Source organism: Lissotriton vulgaris, chromosome 10 (genome assembly GCF_964263255.1).
Source record: "Lissotriton vulgaris chromosome 10, aLisVul1.2, whole genome shotgun sequence".
NCBI classification, from domain to species: Eukaryota; Metazoa; Chordata; class Amphibia; order Caudata; family Salamandridae; genus Lissotriton; species Lissotriton vulgaris.
In genome coordinates this window covers 1,134,509,764-1,134,534,233 of record NC_141698.1, presented here as the reverse complement: position 1 = coordinate 1,134,534,233, position 24,470 = coordinate 1,134,509,764, and positions in this window count along the sequence as shown.

Here is a 24,470-nt window from a genome sequence, read left to right as displayed (position 1 = left end):
TGGCGCTGCCACAGCCTTCGTAACCTTCATCCTTCATCGTCGTCGGGATCTGCTGGCGTGGCCGCGGACCGTTGTAACCGTCATCTTCACCGGGACCTGCAGGCTCCGCCGCGGACCGTCGTTTTCCTTCGTCCATCTCGGGACCTGCTGGCTCCGCCGCGGCCCGATCATCTAGAACGCCGAGCTCGAGGATTGAGAGCTATATCCACCTTCTGGTAACAAGACTGTCCCGCTACCCCTTTCCTAAACCAGAGACTAGAACCGAGGGGACCCCTGAGTCCAGACCTCCTTGTATCATATCATCGTAGCCTAAGAATTGCATATAAAGTCTCGCTATACGTCAATCTTGTGTGGTGTCCGTCTGTGGGGGGGGAAGTTACTTGTCTGTACAGTCGTTGGAGACGGCTCTCCCCGGAGACCTCTCCCCGTAATCTCGGCCGACCCTCCCGGTCCGTCTAACATTGGTGGCCAGCGGCGCGATCCGAATCACCGCATAACGTACAGAGAGTAGCTCACCCCACAACGAAATCACAATGACAACTAAAGAAAGCGGATCAACCGAGAAGTTCCAAATGGAGAAACTGGAAGAGTACAGCCATCGTGAACTAAAACAATTCTGCATCGAACTGGGTATCGCTACCACCGGACTAAGCACCAAAGACGATTTTAAGCAGGCCCTAGAATCTTGGGCAGAGACCGGGGCTGCCGGAACCCCCGATCAAAGCACCGCGGAAAAAACCACCACGGCCCCTGAAGGGCAAAGAACGGGTCTCTCGCAAGACGAGATCCAGGAAAGAGAAAGAACCCGACTACACGAGCTAGAAATGGCCCGACTCAAGATGGACGTTGAACTCAAGTTGGCCGAACAAAAAATCAACTTAGAGCACCTGCGTCTCCGAGAAGAAAGAGAGGAGAAACAGAGACAAAGGGAGCTCGAGGAAAAGAAACTGGCGTACGAACACGAACGGAACCTCGCCAAAATCAACCTGCGCAAGCAGAATAAAGAGTTAGGAATGTCCGGGCAACCCCACACCTCAGGGACCACAGAGAAAAAGGTACACATCCCCAAGGATGTTGTCCGAGAATATTTCCGAGAGGACGACATCCAGCAATGGTTTAAGGCCTATGAAATTGCTATGACTGCACACCGGATCGATAGAAACGATTGGGGGGCCGGTCTATGGGGGAGATTCCTCAATGAGGGCCGCGATACCCTGCTACAGCTCCCGGACCACCAGATGACCTCCTATGACCATATGAAAGCGGCCCTGCTCACCCGCTATGGCCTCACACCCGAGATGTACCGTCAGAGGTTCCGAGACTGCACCCGCATCCCGGGTACAACCTGGGTGGACTATGTAACGTACTTTAGCCGAGCTTTCGAGGGCTGGATCAGAGGAAGCAACGTCACGACCTACGAACAACTGTTCAATCTGATGGTATGGGAGCATCTGTCGAACAATTGCTTCATCGAACTCCGCCAGCACCTCCTCGACAGTAAGTTAACGGATCCCCGGCAGCTCGCAGCCGAAGCTGACCGGTGGGAAATCACCAGAGTGGGCCGGAATGGGTCCTACGAGCAGAACCGGAACAACAATGGTCAGCACCGACCAAGAGGAGGAGGAGGGGGCCAAGGACGAGGAAGAGACAACGCTCCGGTCGCCCCCACTACCAGCACCAACCCCCCGGCCAACCGGGGCAGCACCCCGGCGCGACCGGGGCACAGAGCCAATGTCACGTGTCACCGATGCCAACGAGTCGGCCACTATGCAAACGACCCAAGCTGCCCGCAGTACCAGAGTCCAAGACCCCGCCAAGTGGCCGCTGCGGCCCTAGGGGAAGAACAGATTTCCGAGGAGCAGGAGACATACGAACAAGAGCACCAAGAATGGGAACCAGCCGCCATGACTCTCACATGTTTAGGGGGAAGAGACATGGTCCCGCGGGTCCCCCTACCCGCTAACACCCAGAAGTACAGCCAATGGGTAAGCATCAATGGACGCCGGGCCGAAGCCCTTCGTGACACCGGGGCCAGTGTAACAGCCGTCCGCTGTCACCTGGTGACCCCAGAACAGTATCTACCGAACATTCTCTGCCCTGTACGATCAGCCGATAACTCGGAAAGTCTGTGTCGGATGGCCTGCGTCCCCTTCGAGTGGGGAGGGGTCTCCGGCATGTTGAAGGTAACGGTCCGAGACGATGCCCCCGTAGACTGCCTCCTCGGAAATGACCTTGAGAGCTCCCCGTGGACAGCCGTGGAGCGAAGAGAACACCTGGGGATGTTAGGCGTCCCGGACTGGGCGTGCGTCACCACCCGGTCCATGGCCGCCCGTGCCAACCCTCGCCCAGAAGAACCAGAATGGCCGGCGCCACCGCCTCCGGTCGCCCCCGCCGAAACCACCGACCATGACATCCCCCTCGAACCAGCTCAACCCTCCGACCTCGCTAATCTCGACCAGTGGGCCCAAGAGGGGGGGCCCACGCAAGAACAATTTCGCCAAGAACAAAAGACCTGTCCCTCCCTCGAGGGACTCCGCCAGCAAGCGCTCGCCCAAAGCGCAGGAGATACCTCCGGAACTCATTGGGTCTACTGGGACAATGATCTGCTGTACAGCGAGCAAAGAATCGCCGAGCTGGGGGCCAACCGAGTACTAGTAGTACCCCTCCGCTTTAGAGACTTTCTGCTAAACCTGGCCCACGATGTCCCCCTGGCAGGACACCTGGGTCAAGACAAAACCTACAGTCGCCTAGTGACCCACTTCTTCTGGCCCAAAATGAGGAACGATGTGCACCAGCATTGCCGATCTTGCCCCACGTGCCAAGCCAGTGGAAAGAGCGGCCGCAAACTAAAGGCCCCCCTGCAACCCTTCCCGGTAGTCACTACCCCATTTGAGAGCGACAGAGGCACGAACTTTATTTCTAAATACATGAAATCCCTCTGGCAACAGTGCGGGGTCACCTACCGATTCACGACCCCCTATCACCCTCAAGGGAACGGACTGGTTGAGCGGTTCAACCGCACGCTAAAGGGAATGATCGGGGGGTTGGAAGAGCCCCTCCGTCGCCAGTGGGATGTGCTGCTGCCGTGCCTCCTCTTCGCCTACCGAGAGGTCCCTCAGAAATCCCTGGGCTTCAGCCCATTTGAACTACTATATGGACACCCAGTGCGGGGGCCGCTCAGCCTAGTCAAAGAAGGCTGGGAGATGCCTCCGTTAAAGAACCCCCCAGATGTCTTCCGGTACCTCCTAACCCTCCGCAACCAGAGCCGGCGGTTCAGGGAACTGGCAAAAGCCAACCTAGAGGCCAGTCAAGAGGACATGAAAAAATGGTATGACCAGAATGCCTCCTCCATTGAATTCGAACCTGGTCAACAGGTATGGGTGATGTCCCCCACTGAGCCCTGCGCCCTGCAAGACAAATGGACGGGACCCTTCAAAGTAGTCGAGCGCAAGGGTCCTGCCACTTATCTCATCGACATGGAATCATCCCGGAACCCTCTCCGGGTCCTCCACGCTAACAGACTGAAGCCCCACTTTGCACGAACAGAGCTCAGCCTCCTGATGGCCACAGACAATGGGGTTGAGGAAGACTCCGAGCCTCTCCCTGACCTCCTACGGACTCAGGAGCAAGACGGCTCCGTGGATGGGGTCCGACTATCGGAGGCCCTCACCGGAGAACAACGCCAAAAGTGCCAAGCCCTCCTATCACAGTTCGCCAACCTGTTCTCCCTCACCCCCGGTGTCACTCCCTGGTGTGTGCACGATGTGGACACGGGGGACAGCCCCCCTATCCGCCACCGGGCCTACCGCGTGCCAGATCGGGTACGGGCCTGCATCCAGGAAGAGGTGGCCAAGATGCTCGCACTCGGGGTCATCGAGCCCTCGGGTAGTTCCTGGGCCAGCCCGGTAGTACTGGTCCCCAAAGCAGCTGCACCCGGCGCCACACCAGAACTCCGGTTCTGCGTCGACTACCGGGGCTTGAATGCGGTCACCAGAACAGACGCGCATCCCATACCACGGGCAGATGAACTAATAGACCGCATGGGAGCCGCCCGCTACCTCAGTATCTTCGATCTGACGGCGGGCTACTGGCAAATCGGCCTCACACCCCGGGCACAGGAACGTTCTGCCTTTTCCACCCCCGATGGCCATTACCATTTCACCGTCATGCCCTTCGGCATGAAAAATGCCCCGGCAACCTTCCAACGGCTCGTCAATCAGGTTCTGGCGGGGCTAGAAGGATTCAGCGCCGCCTATCTAGACGACATCGCTGTATACAGTCACCATTGGCCTGAGCACCTCCACCACCTCCGGGCCGTGCTGCAAGCCCTCCAGCGAGCTGGCCTCACGATCAAGGCCAGCAAGTGTCAAATTGGGCAAGGGTCTGTAACCTACCTCGGGCACCAGGTGGGAAGCGGCCTGGTGGCCCCGCTGCAGCTGAAAATTGCCGCCATCCAGTCTTGGCAGCCCCCCATCACTCAGACCGAGGTACGAGCCTTCCTGGGCCTCACAGGATATTATCGAAGGTTCGTGAAGGACTACGGTACCATAGTAGGGCCCCTCACAGAACTCACGTCAAAAAACCAGCCCAAGAGCGTCCACTGGACCCCAGAGTGCCAAGCTGCCTTTGAACAATTAAAAGCCGCCATGTGTTCTGCCCCTGTGCTCCAGGCCCCCGACTACAGCCGGGAGTTCATTGTCCAGACGGATGCCTCCGACCATGGCATTGGGGCGGTCCTGTCCCAAATAAACACCGAGGGCCTTGATCAACCGGTGGCCTTTATCAGCCGGCGACTCCTACCACGGGAACGACGCTGGAGCACCATCGAGAGGGAGACCTTCGCTGTGGTATGGGCCCTCAAGAAGCTCCGGCCCTACCTCTTTGGCACCCACTTCCGGGTGCAGACCGACCACCGACCCCTGCAGTGGCTGATGCAGATGCGGGGGGAAAACCCAAAGTTACTACGCTGGTCCATCTCGCTGCAAGGGATGGACTTCACAGTTGAACACCGGCCTGGGCCAGATCACGCCAACGCGGATGGCCTGTCCCGGTTCTTCCGCCTCGACGAGGAGAGTCCCCAAGAGGATGGGTAACTCTCCCCGCCTTCAGCTGGGGGGGACGCATGTTGGACAGGCCACCTGAAGGGCCGCTCTCCCCCGGTCCAACCAGGCCCGAGCCCGGTCACACAAGCACCACGCACCACCATTGCACGTCCTCCGTCCCCTCAGGGACCCCTGCCCTCGAACATGTCAACCTCGTGGGTCCGATCCACTGCCGGCCCGCGCGCCCATCCTGGGGCGCCATCTTGGACACTCCGCCACGAGGCCGCCCGGTCCCCGATCGACCTCGACCCTGGGCCTGGCCAGGCCTCAGACATCCCGGCACCACCATCCACCCAGGAGGTGAGCGGGCTACTTGACAAGTCAATAGGAGAAAGAGGTGTCGATGGCTCTCCTCCGCCAAGGGCCGCTCGCCCATCGCCTCCCCGGGCGCTGGCTCCACCCCCCTGCTGGGTGTCTGGACGCCCTCATCCCGGACCCCCCGACCCCCAAGTACGAGGGTCCGGACATCAAAGCACACCAGCCCTATAACTGGGGCAGCTCCAGAGCAGGAAGGCAGTTGTATCTTGGAGTCGAGAGACGCAAAGAGGAACTCATCCTTGACGGACTACTGGCGCTGCCATAGCCCGGTCTTGTGCACCATCGTCCTGCCTGTTGGCGCTGCCACAGCCTTCGTAACCTTCATCCTTCATCGTCGTCGGGATCTGCTGGCGTGGCCGCGGACCATTGTAACCGTCATCTTCACCGGGACCTGCAGGCTCCGCCGCGGACCGTCGTTTTCCTTCGTCCATCTCGGGACCTGCTGGCTCCGCCGCGGCCCGATCATCTAGAACGCCGAGCTCGAGGATTGAGAGCTATATCCACCTTCTGGTAACAAGACTGTCCCGCTACCCCTTTCCTAAACCAGAGACTAGAACCGAGGGGACCCCTGAGTCCAGACCTCCTTGTATCATATCATCGTAGCCTAAGAATTGCATATAAAGTCTCGCTATACGTCAATCTTGTGTGGTGTCCGTCTGTGGGGGGGAAGTTACTTGTCTGTACAGTCGTTGGAGACGGCTCTCCCCGGAGACCTCTCCCCGTAATCTCGGCCGACCCTCCCGGTCCGTCTAACATCATTCTTTCAAACTAGACCCTAACACTTCATTTATTTGCTTTCCTAGGCAGGTAGTACTTTACCTTTCCATATTTTCAGCATGGCATTCAGGAATATATTCCACTTCTAAGGTGCTCCAGGTTTGCAAAGCTGGCCAAGCTCTGCACTCCTCTCAAAACTCCAACCATCATCTCCTTCCTTGTGGCACCTTGTCATAGAACATCCTCTCCACCCGGCAGCCTTCAGAGGCAATGTGAATGATGTCTACTCTACCTTCTACCGCTAACCACAAGATGGAGGGCAGTTAATCTACCTTCTTTCGCTAACCTCAAGATGGAGGACAGTTCATCTATCTTCAATCGCCAACCACAAGATGGAGGACAGTTAATTTGAATTTAAAAACATTTATTAAGCGCACATATACCTGGTGGTTTCTTGGCGCTGAGGAACGTTAGGGCCTGGAAGGAGTCTGAGGGAAAACTTTAAACTGAGAAGGTTTGCAGAAAAAGATGGGTTGTTAGGGCCTTACGGAAGTCGGGGTAGGACAGAATGGATCTGAGGGCAAGGGGGAGAGAATTCCAAAAAGTTGGACCGAGGACAGCAAATTTTACCCCCCCCCCCATCCTCTTCTTCCTAAAACGGGGGACTGAGAGGAGGGACTGGGTGGAAGAACGCAGCTCTCTTACCGGAATGTAGCTTGAAATTGCTGAGTTTATGAACGCTGGGGCGGTTCCAGCTTGGGCCTGAAAGGCGGTACAGCCAAGTTTAAAGAGGGCCGCTCCCTAATGGGCAACCAATGTAAGTTCTTCAATACAGGGGTGATCTACCTTCTACCGCCAACCACAAGATGGAGGCCAGTTAATCTACCTTCTACCGCAAACCTCAAGATGGAGGACAGTTCATCTACCATCAGGCCCGGACTGGCCGTTGAGGGCACCGGGCAATCCCCCGGTGGGCCGCATGGTTGGGGGCCGGTTTAGGCCCCTGGGGCCGTTTTTGTTACAGGGCCGTTATGCTGCAAAAACGGCCCTGTAACAAAAACGGCCGAAAACCGGCCCTGACACAGAGCGCGGTCGCACCTCTCCCCCCTCCCCTCTCCTCCCGGAGGGGGGCTGGCCGAGCACTTTGCCAGGGTCGGTTCTGGTTCCCAGTCTGGCCCTGTCTACCATCTAACACTAACCACAAGATGGAGGACATTTAATCTACCTTCTTCCGCCAACCACATGACGGAGGACAGTTAATATACCTTATGCCTCCAACCACAAGGTGGGAGGCAGTTAATCTACCTTCTACCGCTAACCACAAAATGGAGGACACTTTATATACCTTCTGCTGGTACCCTCAAGATGGAGGACAGTTAATCTACCGTCTACCACTAGCCACAAGATGGGGGACAGTTAATCTACCATCTACCACTAACCACAAAATGGAGGACAGTTAATCTACGTTCTGCTGGTACCATCAAGATGGAGGGCAGTTAATATACCTTCTACCACTAACCATAAGATGGAGGACAGCTAATCTACCTTCTACCCCCAATACTAGACGGAGAACAGGTAATCTACCTACCTTCAATTGCTAACCACAAGACGGAGGGCAGCTAACCTACCTTTTACCGCTAACCACAAGATGGAGGACAGTTAATATACCTTCTATCACCAACCACAAGACGGAGGACAGTTAATCTACCTTCTACTGCCAACCACACGACGGGGGACAGCTAATCTAGTCTTTGTGATGCTCCTCTTGTTTGATATGATCCATGTCACCATATTCCATTTATTACTGATCCCTCATCGTAGATGGGACCGGTTTATAGACATATAATGCATGAAAGGACCTGTGAACCTTGCTGGCAGCTGTTTGTCAGAGACAGAGTCTATACGAGCACACGTAAATAACCACTTAACACTAACCAGACAGGCCCGTTCAGACAAAGAGATCTGACACAAATTCCTTGTCATCGAAGACTCTAACATAGTTGACTCTTCAGGTCCCAAAATCTCACATACTCTGAGCGCTTACATCTTATAAAACTAAAAAACATTACACAAACACAGTCCGTCTTGGAAATCTTTTAAATTTACATCGCAAAATGACAACCATATAGAGTGTAGTGTTGTGTGATCATGTGCAGTAGGACACTTCTGGTCCTCGGCGGACTCCTTGCAAAGTTACATAATGAGTTGGGAGGTATCCGGGCGTGGTCAATAAAGCTTGTGACGTAGTGCATTCAGTTACCAGTTGCATTCTGAATAATAAAGACGTGTGTCAGAGAGCTCTGTGTGTGGCGTGGCCATTTGAGTGCTTCAATGCTGGGGAGGACGCGACATTAGAGTGGCCTTTTACAACATCTGTCCGGGCAGATCTCTGATCAACCCTCACTCTTCGTTGACACCTGTTACCTCTTGTGGATCGATTAGGTTGCAGAGTGGATGACCTCCTGCCACAGCCTGCATAAGAATTTGGATAAAAAATGTAAAACATAATCTACCAACACATTAAATAAACCCAGAGAGTTAATGTCAGCTTCCAGCATAAAACACTTTATAAAAATGTATGAGCATCTCTCACACTTCCTCATCCCTCACATTGCTAACACAGTAAACACATCTCAGTGGACATCACACACAACATGGAAACACTTTCCACACAGGCTCAAAGAAAGTACAACACTGTTCCAACAACACACCCACAGGGCGGTTCACTCTACCAGCATGGACAAGCACGTCAGCACCCCAGCTACCCCCAACACATGGGTAGCAAGCACTAAACAAATATTATATTACAATAATACAGCACTGACAGCAGTGCTCTGGAATGGATACCAGGACAGACTCCCTCTAAGCCTAGGTGACACCCTTAGGAGCACAAATGTTCTGCGCCAGCCCACTGCATGGGTTCCAGAGCAGCCTCCCAGTCTACGCCCCACTCTGAACATGCACCACACACAAAAGTAGACATGCCACAGTGCTTCAAGTGGAACAATCTCTGAGACAGAGACAGGATCTATTGCTGTTTCATAAAAAAATCCAAGACCTGGCTATTTCCCAGAATATCATTTCCACCCAGTACGATTTGTAGCATCCCTAGTCAGAAACGTAGGTGTCACAGCGCCAAGATGCCTGTAGGGTTACAGTGGGCTCTATAAATGTTCTTAAACAACTAAATAAATAAATAAATACATAAATAAATAAATACATACATACATACATACATACATAAATAAATAAAGAAGAAGGTGGAGGAGCTTTAACAGCGATGAGGCCTCGGAAACTATCGAAGCCACCTTCACAAGAGATGTGGTTGACATACATGTAGAAGTGACATAGACTCCTGTGCTTGACACATGCACATACAGTCTCACTTGACAAAAATACCGACCATCAAAAGGCAACAAGAAATGTGATTGAGGTTCGCATAGCGCCTAGATCCTGGCCTATACGCAATAATTCAATGGACATAGCAATTCAAAGCAAAGCAGTGAGAACCTGGTTATTCATTTGGAATGAAATGGTTTCCTAGACTGTGGGGCTCTACTGGTGACTGTTAGTATCCGCCATGTGCTGTGTCACTAATGGTGGGCGAATCATCAACCCACAGGGGACATTTCGTCTGAGTAACACATTTCTCACTTTTATCCTGTTGGTCAGATTTTACAGAATTTTGTTGAGTTGCAAAGTTTTTGCAGAATGTTGTGGACTTTCCTCCCTCGCCAACCCAGCTCGACTGGCAAACCACAGCGAAGCACCACAAACCACAGATCAGCAAACATTTCATGAAGGTAGAAAAGAGTGGCTTTTTGCATTTATTTAGTTTTCAATTTCACAAACATAAATAATAACACCATCCAGGTCTTTGTGTCACAAAGGGGACTTCTTGTGAAATGTGCCGCAGCTCTGAGGTGTGTGATAGGCTGCCAGGTAGATTTGTTTTCCTTCAGCCACTGAAGGGCTTTAACAGAGGACTCCATATGTTCATTGTTCAAGGTCTACTTTTCAGGTCTCGCCTGAGGCAGCTCATGTGCTGTCGCTTGCCAGACATTTTGTTAACATACCTTGGACCTGCTCTTTGCTTAGCAATTGTTGGCTTCATTGTCTCACTTATTTTTTAACGCCTAATTGGCCAGAGTGTGCCAGTTTCACTTCCTCTTCTTCAATTTCTCCATCTTCCGTGGAGCATGGACCAAGTATTATTTGTTTCATCCCGTGGTTGAGGTACTATTTTTTTTTATTTCTTATTCCCCCTGTCAGTTGCTTCTGGTTTTGCTCCCCGCCCTTCTGTTATCGATGTTACTTCTTTCCCTCTCTTCTACCCTCTGTTCAGTTGTCTGTGTTGCCCCATAACTCATCAAAAGAAAAAAGAGCACTACGGCGGGGCCAGCATTAGCACACTATGGCGCTTTTCTTAGCCTCCCGTTGCTGTGTTGCTTATTTCCTTCCACCTTTCTTTTGTCAGTGTCGCTTGTTCTTACCCTCTCCGTCCCCTGGTTTGTGTTGCCCCCCACACCCAATAAGAAACAAGTACTGGCCGCATCATAACACTTAAAAAAAGTCCAGCTGTTCCGCAGCTGACTCCTCAGCATCTGTTCATCCACCATGTCTAAGCATCGCCACATCCTTTCCACTTTTTAAACCAGGCCTCATTTCTCTTCCATGAACTCGTCACTACTTTGCCTTTTGTAGAAAACACAGCAGTGATGGATACCCACACTATTACGTGTCAGGTGCCTCTTGGAGGCGATAACAGATGTCCGCACACAGAGGAATCTTGTGAATCCTGAGTTTATTTGTGAATGAAGAATCTGTGTCTGCACATCTGACATCCACAGAGGAGGTCTGCGGACAGAGAGAGGGAGCTGAATGACCCAACCTGTTTCACTTTGACTTTACTTCCTGTCATTTTTAGATCTCGCGTAGGCAGCGCTTGCGCTGTCTCTTCAAGACATGCCGTATTCAGGATACGGGCATTTAACACTCCAGCGCTTCTGGTTGGTCATTTGGTATGCCCTTCTAAATTCCTTTACCTCAGTTGGTTATTAATGTCCATGCGTTTCTGCCATTGTATTCTTGGTTCCCTCCGAGCATACATCACTAATTGTTTTTTTTTTGGTTGGCCGTCTGCGTAATACTAGTATTTTGATGTTTGAAAAATATGTGGGGTGGCAGAATTGACTTGGGTTAAGGTTGGCGAATTGACATACTGAAGTTATAAATTGTTGGGAAAATAAGAAAATGTCATAGGACCCGCAGGTCACAATATGGATCCTGGGTACAAAGCATAAAGATTGTCTATTGGGTGACAGATATGCTGCTTATTCTGACATCAAGTTATTATATTAATTCAACGTGTGTACAGAAGTGATTGTATTGTATATATGCTGCTTGCACTGCTGGAATGTTTTTTTTCTCAAAACCTTAAATAAACTTTTTTTCTAGTTCAAAAGAATTTATTAGAATTTGAGGCAGTAAAGAAATAGTTAAACATAATACCAAGTGATACAGTCAATGATTATCAATAAAGAATAATGCATCATGGAGGGTAAGTTACAAATAATTCATTGGATAAATAGCATATAAATATTGAAGAAAACAAAGATTCAGTACTGGAATAATAAAAAGCATCAACAGTATCACTATGCAATAAAGAGAGGAGAACTTTAGCAAGAGAAAGGAGAAAAGGAGAAAGAGAAAATAAAGGAAAGGGGAAGAAAGTGGGGAAAGAAAAGAAAGGGAAGAGAGGATAGAGAAACGAACTCCTGTAGGGCTCCACAAAAACAAGACACACAGGACCCACTCAATCAGGCAACACAAAGGGATATTGAGCAACCAAACCTTTCGATGCTAAGTCCACATAAGCATCTAGAGCTCTCCAAACATTACTAGAGATCGAAGGAGAGATATGGGCCTCATCAACCGAAATATGTGCACTTCTCAAAAAGGAAACCCACGCCCACCAGGTGTGATATGAGACTGAGGAAAAAGATTTCCATTCCATAAGAATCACTTTGACAGCAACAGTAAGTAAAAGATCCATGAGTTGTACTACTAAGGACTCTAAAGGCAACGGGATTGGAGAGGCCAAAGGACCCAGTAGAATCATGGGAAAGTTGCTCTTGAACTCCACAGCACCAGACTCAATGCGATTTTCATTGCCACGGGGCGGGCTTGGGGAAAAAATGTTTGCAGAACCTTTATTGGTAGCGCTTTTGCACACTACCAGCAAGCTAGTTTGCATCCACAGGTGGTGGCAGAACTCCACATAGGAGGGCATAAATGCGCATCTTGATCCATTTAACACTTTTATCTCTCTTCTATTTCTACAAAGATGAACATCGTGGAAAAGAGAGAGGGACAACAGTGTTCAATAGTGCAGACTTTTAGGAAAAGCGGTGGGTGCCGATTTTGGAGCACAAATGGTTCCCCGACTTTGGCACCTGGTGCAGTGGTACCTCTTGCACTTTCCAAAAGCTGGCACTGGCCCCTCCCCCTTCTCTTTCAGTGCTCTGGCTTCTTTCCAGGATCTGCAGCTCTCTTTAAAACAGACCTTGCTCCATTTTCTCCATGTTAGCAATGGGGATTTCCGGTTGGTTAAGGCTTGCGCCAAAGCCAGGCAGAAACCACCCTTCTACATCAGGGCAAGGAAGTCACCTGCCAAGATAACGCCTGCTCACCCCCTTTGTGGTTTGGCACGAGCAGTCAGGCTTATCCCGGAGGTGTTGTGTAAAGCATTTGCGCACGCACCCAGCAACAACAACATCCAAGGCCCTCCACAAAAGGAACTCCATACAAGGTTATATAAAAAAAAATAGCCTTTGTATTATCAAAACACATCAGATAGTAATCACACCATATACATTGTGCCAACTGGCACAGGCAATATTTACAAGGGATTATATACACAGGACAGGCCCACGTGGACCACTGTCAGGAACAAGCACTTTTAGAACTAGCACTTTTAGAACATACAATACTTGTAGCACTAACTAGCAAATGTAGCACACAACCAGTAACCACTGGTAAAAGGTAAGTACCTCCTACGCAATCCTAACCACTTTAGGCATATATCACGCAGGGAACCGTGAACTCACTAGTATAACCCATTCTAGTTAAAACAACCTCCTAAGCATAAACATATGTCTAGATGTATCAGAACACAGGGTGCAAAAAACATACTACATACACTACATTTCCTAACAGCCAAAAAATCAATAGCACCTGATTCATAACAGCACATAAATCACATTAGGGTCCAGGTGGCGCCACTGCGCGAAAACCTAAACGTAGCAGCTGCCCACTACTTGCTGGGCAGCTGAGGACAAGAACAGGTCCTAAACGCTGCAGCTGGCACTAAGTGCTGCGCAGCTGTGGAAGGCCAAAGGAGGGGCGAAGGAGTGCGACTCACTCTTGAGTCCAGAGACATGTCCCTAGAAGGAAAACCTAAATGGTGCAGCTGCCCACTACTTGCTGGGCAGCTTGGAATCAGAACTGCGGTATGTGCCCTCATTGGCCAAGACTGCGCAAAAAGGTTGAAGCCCTCTAGGCTCTAGGAATAAGCAGTGCACCGCGTTGGAGCCATCTGGCTCAGAAACAACTGTGTGCATTGGAGCACTCTGACTACTAAAACAATCATGCCCCCAAGAATCACGTTGGAATCCCGCTCTGGGGACTCAGAAAAACAATGGCCCCTTGGAGCCTCGGGGGCTCGAAAAAACACTGTGCCCGGGAGCCTCGTGGACTGTGCATCAACAAGGAATGGAATGCTGCCACACTGGGTGAACGGCCCGCTGCCAACTGGGGCCGCTCTACCCCTACAGAAACTGCTTCCAATAACAAGGCATGGGCCTCTCTGGCCCAGGTAACCAATTCTGGCCACGGTGCAGCTGCCCCCTAGCCATCCGGGCAGCCGCAAGGTTAACTATGGCCCCGGTACCACAGTGGGGCCGGGAAATGCCCAGGGGCCCCTCTGGCCCTGTAACCAACCAGGGGGCCCCCTAATAAAAGCATGAGCCTCTCGGGGCCTCGACCAGCACCACCCCACCCCCTCGAGCCCTCACTCACTGGGTCTGGGGGCAGGACTCCGGTCCAGCTTCGATCTCCCTGCTCGGTCTGTGCTGCCTTCCGCGGAGCCTGAGAACAACTGGGGTTGGCTCATAGTCAGTATGGCTGAGCCAGAATCAAACGTAAACAAAAACAAGTGCCAATACTGAACGTGTCCTTTTGGAAATACTCAAACACCAGAACAAAGACAGTTTGTCAAAGGGATATACTAGTTAATAGCTTTTTATTATTCAGAACTGGATTTTCCAGAGAGTATATTTGTTTAAGTCATATACTATTAAACTTTTTTTTGAAACCACAATAACAATTTTAAACAAAAAACAGTGAAGCATTAAAATCAAACAAGCATTGCATACTCAATCATATCTCATTCATACCTCCCATTCATACACAAAATACATACAAGTGCATACAAATACTATACCCTATTGAGTATGAATAGACAAGAGGGTAGAGTATTAGGTCTGCTACAAATATATACAATTATGTGCATACAATTTATACAGTGAATTCATATATATAAAAGTTTGAATCAGTACAATTTATCAGAATCAGATGACACGGTCAAACAAAATATATATCAAACAATCATAAACCAATAGTGTGACCATGTAGTCACACTAAGGAGAAATCTAGGAGCAGACACAAGACATGAAGGGGCCTACGCGTTTCGAATCCCTAAGAGTTGGGGGGGATTCTCATCAGGGCCGGGTATCTCACTATCGAGAATATCCAGAAAATAGATCACCTTTAGGAGTAAAATGGATCCGTGCTTGTCAGAGTTCAAGTGGAGATTGCTGGGTGGCCGGAGGATCAAAGAATAGTCGCGTCCAAGCACAAGGATCGCGGGGAAATTGGATTCAAAGGAATCAATTGTGGCGTCGGTCATAAGGCGGAGTAGTTCGGAAAAAGTCGCCGGCGTCTCCAGAAGCACTGATCTCTCGCACATGCGCAGAGTAGCCACACTGGGGGAGCGGCCCGCTGCCAACTGGGGCCGCTCTACCCCTACAGAAACTGCCTCCAATAACAAGGCATGGGCCTCTCTGGGCCCAGGTAACCAATTCTGGCCACGGTGCAGCTGCCCCCTAGCCATCCGGGCAGCCGCAAGGTTAACTATGGCCCCGGTACCACGGTGGGGCCGGGAAATGCCCAGGGGCCCCTCTGGCCCTGTAACCAACCAGGGGGCCCCCTAATAAAAGCATGAGCCTCTCGGGCCTCGACCAGCACCACCCCACCCCCTCGAGCCCTCACTCACTGGGTCTGGGGGCAGGACTCTGGTCCAGCTTTGATCTCCCTGCTCGGTCTGTGCTGCCTTCCGCGAAGCAGCAGCATCCTGCTGCCTCCTCTCCATGCGGCGGTTCCAGCGGGAGTCGGCAGGGGAAGTCCTCTCCTCCTCTCGGGGACTTCTGCTCTCCGCAGGACCACCGGGGCTCCGAACAGCTCACGGAAGCCCCGGGCAGCATGTGGCCATTTTTCTTGGCCGGCTTCTTCCATCCTGTGGCGGCGGGCACGAGACTTCCTCTTACGTCTCGACCCAGGGAAGGCTCGCCTGACTATAAGGGTAGATATAGGTATACTATATCTAAGTAAGGGGTAATTACACCACCTTACCCAAGCTGAGTGATCAGCCTATGGTGTCAGTTTGGTTAGGCCAGCCAGGGGTGTCATAATACATGCTGCAGCCCCTGGTAGGCCTTGGATGCACCTATCCCCTGGGTACCTACGGTACACTCTACAGGGTCTCACAAAGGTGACGAAATACCTAATCAAGTATGTACCTAAAGTACATGGATTCTTTTTTACAGAGAGAGCAGATAGCCTGGGGCCCTGAATAGCAGTATCCCAGGCCAACCGAGTCGAAAACCAGCAACACACTAGGTAAAAAGTTGGGTTAACCATATAGTCAGATATCCACCTTCCTACACAACCCCCCCCAAAACGAAAGGAGATAAGGCTATCCTTGACCAGGTATGCGGGGGTCACCTCCCGCCCGCTGCCGCCGCGCTAAATGTAAAGAATAAAATGGCTTTAAAATGATTTCATTGCCATTTTATTTTTCATCTGGTACGCCGCAGCTGCCGGCCTGCTCCTAGACAGGAGAAATGGGGTGTGTCCTCCACTGTTGGCGATCAGCAGCATAGAGGACTGGAGGAGCGAGCTGGATGCTCCAAAGTACGCATGTCAGTATGACCGTCTCTCTGGTGCCGGACAAACTGACAAGTGCACTGTGCAACTCTAAACCCAGCTGTCTTAGACAGCTGAGTGGAGAGAGACCTAGCACATGCCACCAGGGCCCAAGGAGTGATCAGCCGCCTGCTCCATCCAATCCTGGTGCTTCTCTCATTCTGGTTACCAGCATGAGAGTAGCGCTAGGATTGGTTAATGGAATTGGCTGGAGCAGGAGCTCTCTGACTCGAGGGAGCAGAGCGAGGAGGATGTTGGACGTCAGACGAGCAACAACCGACTGACTGACTGAAAGGTATTTATAAAGCGCACTTATGCCGAGGCGACTTGGGGCTGGGCGTAAATGATCGGTACATCTGCGCTAACATTAGCCTTGTAGGAAAAGCCTGGTTTTAATAGCTCTCCTCAAGACGGTATGACGAAGCGACGAGGGGAGAGGATTCCATAATTTGGCAGCCAAGAATGAAAAACGTTTACCTCCCCAGCTGACCCTTTTCATCTTGGGAGGAAGACCCAGCCCAGTGTTCATTGACCTTAGGCAGCACGACGGAATGAAACAAGGGAATAGTCATTGTGCATCGTCCGCACCTTCACCGTAGAGAGCTTTATGTACCAGACATACAGCTTTAAACTCCACCCGACGTCTCCCCGGGAGCCAGCGGAGTTGTTTGATGGTAGCTGAGGTGGGGTGATGCTTAGGTAGGCCACACAGCACTCGGGCTGCAGCATTTTGGAGAGACTGAAGTTTGCTGAGATAAAGGGCATTGGAGTAGTCAATCCTAGATGATATAAGTGCGCCAACCACCGTTTTTCTGAGGGAGAGTGGGATGAATAGGAGGATTCTGCGCAGTAATTTCAGTGTAAAAAAGTAAGTGGAAACCACTTGATTTATTTGAGGGGCGCAGGTGAGCTCTTTATCAATGATAAAACCGAGATTTCCGACCTTCGGTACTGGCTGCTGACATGTTCCCGCTTCAGGAGGCCACCAGAACTGGTTCCAGAAGGAAGGTTTCTTGCTGAATTCCAGAATCTCGGTCTTCTCGGTATTGTTTTTAAAATTTGACACTCATCCACGCCATTACAGAGGACAGGCAGTCCCGGAACCGCTCTGCTGACATGCCGTTATTTTGGTACACCGACACTACCACTTGCGGGTCATCGGCATAGGATACTAGCTCCAGACCATAACTTTTAATTAGTCTGGCCAGTGGTGTTACGTAAATATTAAATAGAGTGGACGAGAGTGCCGAGCCTTGGGGGACTCCACCAGGGAGGGTAAACCTTTCAGATCTGGACCTTTCCCAGGAAATGATTTGCTCCCTGAAGTTGAGGAAAGAGGAGATAAGGGACAAGGCCTCACCCTTGACACCCATGGACTGCAATCGGTTCATTAACACTCTATGGTTTACAGTGTCGAAAGCTGCCGTGAGGTCAAGCAGTATTAGGGCCGTCCTCCCCCCCTCGTCCAATACCCTCCGCATCTCCTCTTTGGCCATGATCAGAGCTGACTCGGTGGAGTGCCAAGCTCTGAAACCATGCTGAGTGGAGTCAAGAATATTATTAACATCAAGGTAGGCAGTTAGTTCCAAATTAATGGCTTTCTCCAAGACCTTGGAAGGCAGAGGTAAACAGGAGATGGGTCGGTAGTTTTTTGCCTCCAGAGGATTGAGTGATGTTTTTTTAGGATAGGCCTAATGCAGGCCAATTTGCAGTCTTCAGGGAAAATCCCCGTGCCTATAACTAGATTTAATAGATGGGTCAGTGAAACACCTATCTCCTCCTTGGCTAGATGTAGAATAAATAGGGGACAGGGGTCAAGAGAGGACCCCGACTTGGTTCGGGAAAGTAGATCTCCCACTTGCTTTCCATCCAGTCTGGAAATGTGCGTGAGGCTGCCTTGACTGGAATAACTTTCCCATGCTTTCAATGGGTTCGTACTGTTAGCCTCTGCCACAGTTCGAGGTTCCTCATAGACCAATTGAACCTTTGTCCGAAGGAAGCCTGTCAGGTTGTCCACGGAATCTTGGTTCCGGGACAAAGACAGCGTCTCTAGGGCGTCGGGACAGAGCTGTTACAGTTTTGAATAGTTCTTTGGGGGAGTCGTGGCTTCCAAGATCTTGGATGTAAAATAGGCTGTCTTGGCTGTTATTATTGCTCCCTTATATTCTTTTAACGCGAGTCCGTGTTCGATCTTATGATCTGAACGTTAGGAGGATCGCCAGTTATGCTCCTTAAGTCTGCATTTGATTTTTATTATTTTTAGCTCTGTCGAATACCAAGGGTCTCTTTTTAGGCGTCTGATTCGCTTCCAGGGCTCACGGATTCATTGCCTGAATTACCCAGTTATTAAAATCAGTAGCTGCCTGATGAGGCCCTGTGCTACAGGTCAGATGTGACTTCAGGGTCATGGTTAGCTCTTCTTGTGAGATTTTTTTCCAGGCACGTGCCTTACTCGAGGGGGGGTCTGATTCTACGCAAAGTGTTAGTGTTAGGAAAATTGATCATGAAAGTAACAGCATAATGATCAGACCAGAGTAAAGGCGGCGAGCTGGGGACCTCGACGTGGGCACTATTGGTGAAAACACCACCCAAGGTATGACCTGCCTGGTGTGTACGGTCCCGTACAAATTGTGTCACTCCGAAAGTGGCTAAGATGTCAATGAAACTTACGGTGTTTGAGTTACTAATCATCTCCAAGTGGAAATTAAAGCCCCCCCACAGCGTGAAGGAGTCCCCCTGAGTTTGTAACATGGTAATGACGGCTTGCCCAGGGCCTGGGGGTCCGTATATTAAAATTCCTCGGACGCATTCCATGTTGTTAAGTTTTATACTTAGAAACATTGCCTCTGCGTTCAATTGTGGCTCTGGTGTCATGGTCACCTGGTAGCATGCGCGATATATGAAGGCTATCCCTCCCCCTTTTGACCCCATCCTCTCCTGGTTAATGACAAAGGAGTCAGATGGAACTCCATAGTTCCAATCCGGGTCACTGGTGTCATTTGCCCAGGTTTCCGTTAGGTTACATAATCTGGGTTGTCAAGTTGACTAAGACCCTCCATGTCAGTTTTGTGTTTCATGACTGACCTGGCATTCGATGGCCTTGAGATGGTTGGCAGTCTGCTTTTGTGGTTGATCATTATGGTACAAACCCAACTCGACTGCCCAGTATTCAGTGGGTTGATGTTATTATATTGACTGACTAACCTTGGCGTGCTGGAGTTAGAAGGACTTGACTTAGCCATACAGTAATTGGAACAAGCGAGGTAAGTGACTTTATTTTGTGTAATTGATACCCACTCGCCTTGCCTGCATTCATGCACCCACCACCCGTTTGCCAGCCCCACCAATATATCTCCCTTCCAGCCGCCCCTGCTACAGCCTCAATGACGACAAAACATTAGTAGATGTATTCCAACCCAGCCTTGCTGTACATCTAGCCCCACACATGGCCAACCTCTCGTATTGCAACACGATTCCATGCAAAACAATGGAAGCAGAGAAATAAAATAACACCCCATAGCAATGTTAAATAAATGAAATTAGATCAACATTGCAACATGTGAACCTGTATGATGGCGGGGCACACGGTCCTGCCAAGTAGACGGCACTAATGGATACAGCATGGATGGGGCAATCCACCCTCACCCAGCATCCAATGGTGGTTGCACTGAAAGGAAAAGTAGATCTTCTGCTGTGGCGCCTTGAAGCTGTGGATACTTTGATCTGGGGGACCTGTCACACATTCTTCTCAAAGTATCAAAGGAGAGACAGGCCTCCATTCCCTTGATAATGTGGATTTGGAAACAGGGGATTGTGGGTGAACTCTGACGCCCCTTACTTCCTGGAAATCACTGTGTGTCCAGGCGCAATGCGGGATGCCCGAGGTCCCTGCAAGGGACCCCATAGGAGGGCAAACCCCGTAGTAGGGTGTGGGGGAACCTCAGACCAGTCCAGGGGAGGGAGGTGGGCCAAGGGGCGGGGTCACCCGAAGATAGGCCGCCCCCGTAGGAGACATATATAGGGGATCCCCTCCCTCCTGGCGCCCTCTTTGCTGCTGCCCACTCTTATCTGCCGGTCGTGCTAGGCTGTCCTCGCCAGCCCTTAGGTCTATTAGGCCATCCCCTCCCTCTCCTTCCCCCCGACGCCGGACGCGAGGCCTGCACCTTCAGCTCCCCTCCCTACCGCTCACCCGCTGAAAGGGGGGAAGTGGGGAGGGGGGAAATTTAACGATGTATTTGTGTTTTCTAGGTTGCAGGAGGAGTTACAAGGCGATCCCCATACAGGACAGGCGCAGGAACAGGACCTGAAGCCCCGGTGGGAAACGCACCTTGCTGAGTCATACATAATCCAAGGGGCCCTTCTTGGGGACTTGGTTTCGACGGCACCCCATTAGTCCTTAGGGCGATTGTAAGCCTGAGCAACCGGGGGTTTGTTGCCAATAACGCCCCACCTGGCTGGGCAAGGTGTGAGTTGACTCTCCCTTGCCCGGAGGGTGGGCGGGTGGACGATAGGTCCGCCGGGGGTGGTTTTCCTCCCAAGTTCCACATCGGGCTATGGCCACTGGTGTCCGCTTCTTTGGCTCAACTTCAGGCGCCCTGCAACAAAGGGTTGCTGGGCATAGGGGGTCGCCTGTTAGTTAACCCGTTCTGTTATTTGTATCACAAATAAACCTGCAACTTCTTCATCCCAAACATGCTTGTCTGTGTATTATTTGGGTGGTGAGGGTTGTGGGACGAGGTGTACCGATGCAACTACTATGTCTGCAGCCGCGAAGCTACAGTGAAAGCGGCGGTAAGAGTATGCATTGAATACCCTCCCACCGTGCCAAGGAAAACATGAACCGCAGCTATGTACAGCAGCGACCATGAGAAAATAACCACTCCATGAATAAGTAATGAGATTAATAATAATCAGCTTTATCAAGAAGTGCAATCGGCCCCTTTCACAGCCTTGCAAAGTGCATGCGTCATACCCACTCCTCGGCATCCATCCCTCCCATCGAGGGCGGGAGCCGAGTGGGCAGGGCATCACCCGCAGCAGCACACATCTTTAACATTACTTCAAACGAGAGCAGCGCTATCCGAAGGGTTTGTGGGGGCCTGGGCAATACATATTTTGCGGACCTCTGTTCGGAACACATTTGCATATTATTAGACTGCGTGATGCCAATCAATATTGAATTATATGTTAAACTTTCAGAAACTGGGTCACTCAAAAACAACTGACATGAATCTTGGCTGTGACTCCAAAAATACTTTAAATGATGTTTGGCAGAGAGAGAAAAAGGTAGAAGTGGGTAAAGGCAGGCAGAGATAACGGGAATGTTGGAAGTAGAGAGGTAGACAGTGATGGAGAAAATTCATTTTCCCTGGGGACCCCTTGGAAAATGGGGGTTCTGGGAAATTTCCCACTTGGTCCATGCCTTAAAACATCTCTGAAAAGGGTCTTATTGGCTTCATGGACATCAGTTAAGGGCCAGGCAAGGAGTCATGGTCACTTCTTGTCCCTTTTACTGCTGGCCACACCCACAGCTCCTCAGCATCAAAGAGCCGGAAGTTGAAGGTGAGACAAGAAGTCAACACTATGATGTCATCAGAGGGTGGGTGGGTGACAAATGATCTGTGACGTCACCTCTGTTTCCACTTCTTTTGGTCTGTCAATGATGATAATAAATTGCCCATGCTTCCATACAGCAGGGGTTCAGCCCGGACCGCTTATTAGAGGTGGACCATCCAGCACCACTGAAAGGCACCCCTAATAAGGACATGTTCATAAAGTATGAACTAGTCGCTGTAGCCTATAGCAAGCTATGGCACAAGTATACGAGAAAGGATCAGGAAAGTCAGTGGCCACTGATAGGATCCTTCGATGACGATAAAATAAACGTGCTGGAAACAGCCCTTCGTAACAATAAGACAACGCCCACTATGCTTGATAGTCTCGGCATGTGGCGCAAAGAAGCAGAACAACGGAAAAAGAGAAACGAAGTCAATTCAATTTCAATTTTCAATTTCATAAGCTTTTATTCGATTTGAAGTACAAATCATACAAGCAACATTAAAATACAACACCATATATATACAATTAATACTCAATATTCACGTTAATGGTGCGGAAAGACAAGCGATATAGGGATATACAAATGTGTACAGACAGGAAATCAATTTATTTAGCACACAAGTGGAGTTTCCTGGCAGCTGTACATTAAAACAAACGAAATCCGAACCGCTTAGAGGGCATAAAAAAAAAAGAGTACATATTTGGGGTGTAAAGAGGGACCTTACTATACATACTATGGACATAAAACACGAGTGACCATTTCATATTTATAGCTAATAAAAACTATTATGTACAGACAGGAATGTATTAAATGGTAGCAGCACTATGCATTTCCTGGCAGCTGTACATCTCAAGAATATACAGACAGGTAAGTATAAAAAAGTTTACAGTACTATACTTTTCCTGGCAGCTGTACATTTCAGGATATAGGTAGCCACAAAAAAACAGATATCCACATTCTCCATTGAGGATAATAGTATTAGTGCGGTCTTTGTGGTTCGAGTATTGTATTTTATAAAACGAAGAAACAAAGTCAGATTAGAGAAAGAGCTACGAAAAGCAGCTCACCTAGCTGCCAGAAAGTTAGAGGAAGAGATAAAGGAGAGAGAGGAAGCCAAGCAGAAGCAAGAGTCCGCAACATCGAGCCAGTGTCCTGTTAGAACACCCTCTACGCTCTACCCCGAGTTACCCTCGAAACAGCGAGCGAACGATGATCTATTACTAGGTCCTCCAATCATCTACATGCCCCCTCCATACGCCCCTTCCCAACCCTTATTACAGCACCCGCAACCTCCAAGCACAGATGAGAATAGTACCAGGGCCTCGGTCCTCATGGCCTCCGCGCCGGCCGAACCCCTTGTACTCAACGCAGCGCAAGCAACAGCATTAGACAACCCTGAGACCCGAAAGAAAAATTCCACTAGAATGAACAGGTTGAGCAAGAATAAGCGAGCATGGATCGATAAGATAGTAAAGACACTGGTGGAACGGAAGGAGAACGAGAAATACGTAATGGATATGTACAATTCATATGCAGATAGCCACAGACGACACTTTGTCGTGCGATTTTGTAACCACACCCTCAATGCTTATGAGGACCGATACCAAGAAAAAGGTCCCGAGAGTCTAACGACTCTGTATAGAAAAGTTGACATTGGGGATGAGGGCGAGTGTGATGTGACGGACCTCTTCACGCTTACGCTTGAAGTTTTCCGCCTCCTCACTGAACAGAGATTGGAAGCTAAAACTAAGACTCCTGTAACGACTGAACCTCGAGTAGAAGAAACTAACACAATGATGCCTATAAGGGAGGCCGCTCCCTACTGGGTTCCCCCACAAGGGCTGGGAACGCACAATGACGTTAACCATCAAGATGCGAGAGGGAGGGTAGTTTATAACTGGGTGTACCAACCATGGGATTGACAAGATATCCTGATGTTCCTAAAATCCCTGCCCGATTTACGGAAACACCCCACTGCCTTTTACACTGAATTAGGTACAGCCTTAGGTTCAACGATTATGACCCTAGCTGACATTGATTTGTTTTTCGGGTTATGTCTGCCAGCTGATGTGTGGAAGCAAATCCGGAAAGTCAACCACCTTGAGCTGTTTGGACATACCTGGTCACAACTCGATGGCATAGACAGACAACGAGAGCCTGGACAGAAACCTTTGAAATCCATTTTAGAACTCCCAGACAAGATCGTGCTGAAATTGAAAACCCTGATCCCAGAAAAGAAGGTGGACTGGTCGATAGTGATGGCCTGCCGCCAGAAACCCCAGGAAGACGTATCAGAACACTTCTCCCGGTTTGAAACGGTGTTTTCCGATTACAGCGGCCAGGACATGACCACTGCAACCGGACATCATCTGTTTGTTCAGAACTATGTTAAAGGTCTGTCACAGGAGGTCTCTCAGAAACTACAGGCTAGCGAAAGTAGTTGGGAGGCCTCCAAGCCTGCAGCTATCCTCCAGATTGCCCAGTATTACGAGCATCAGAAGACCGAGAAT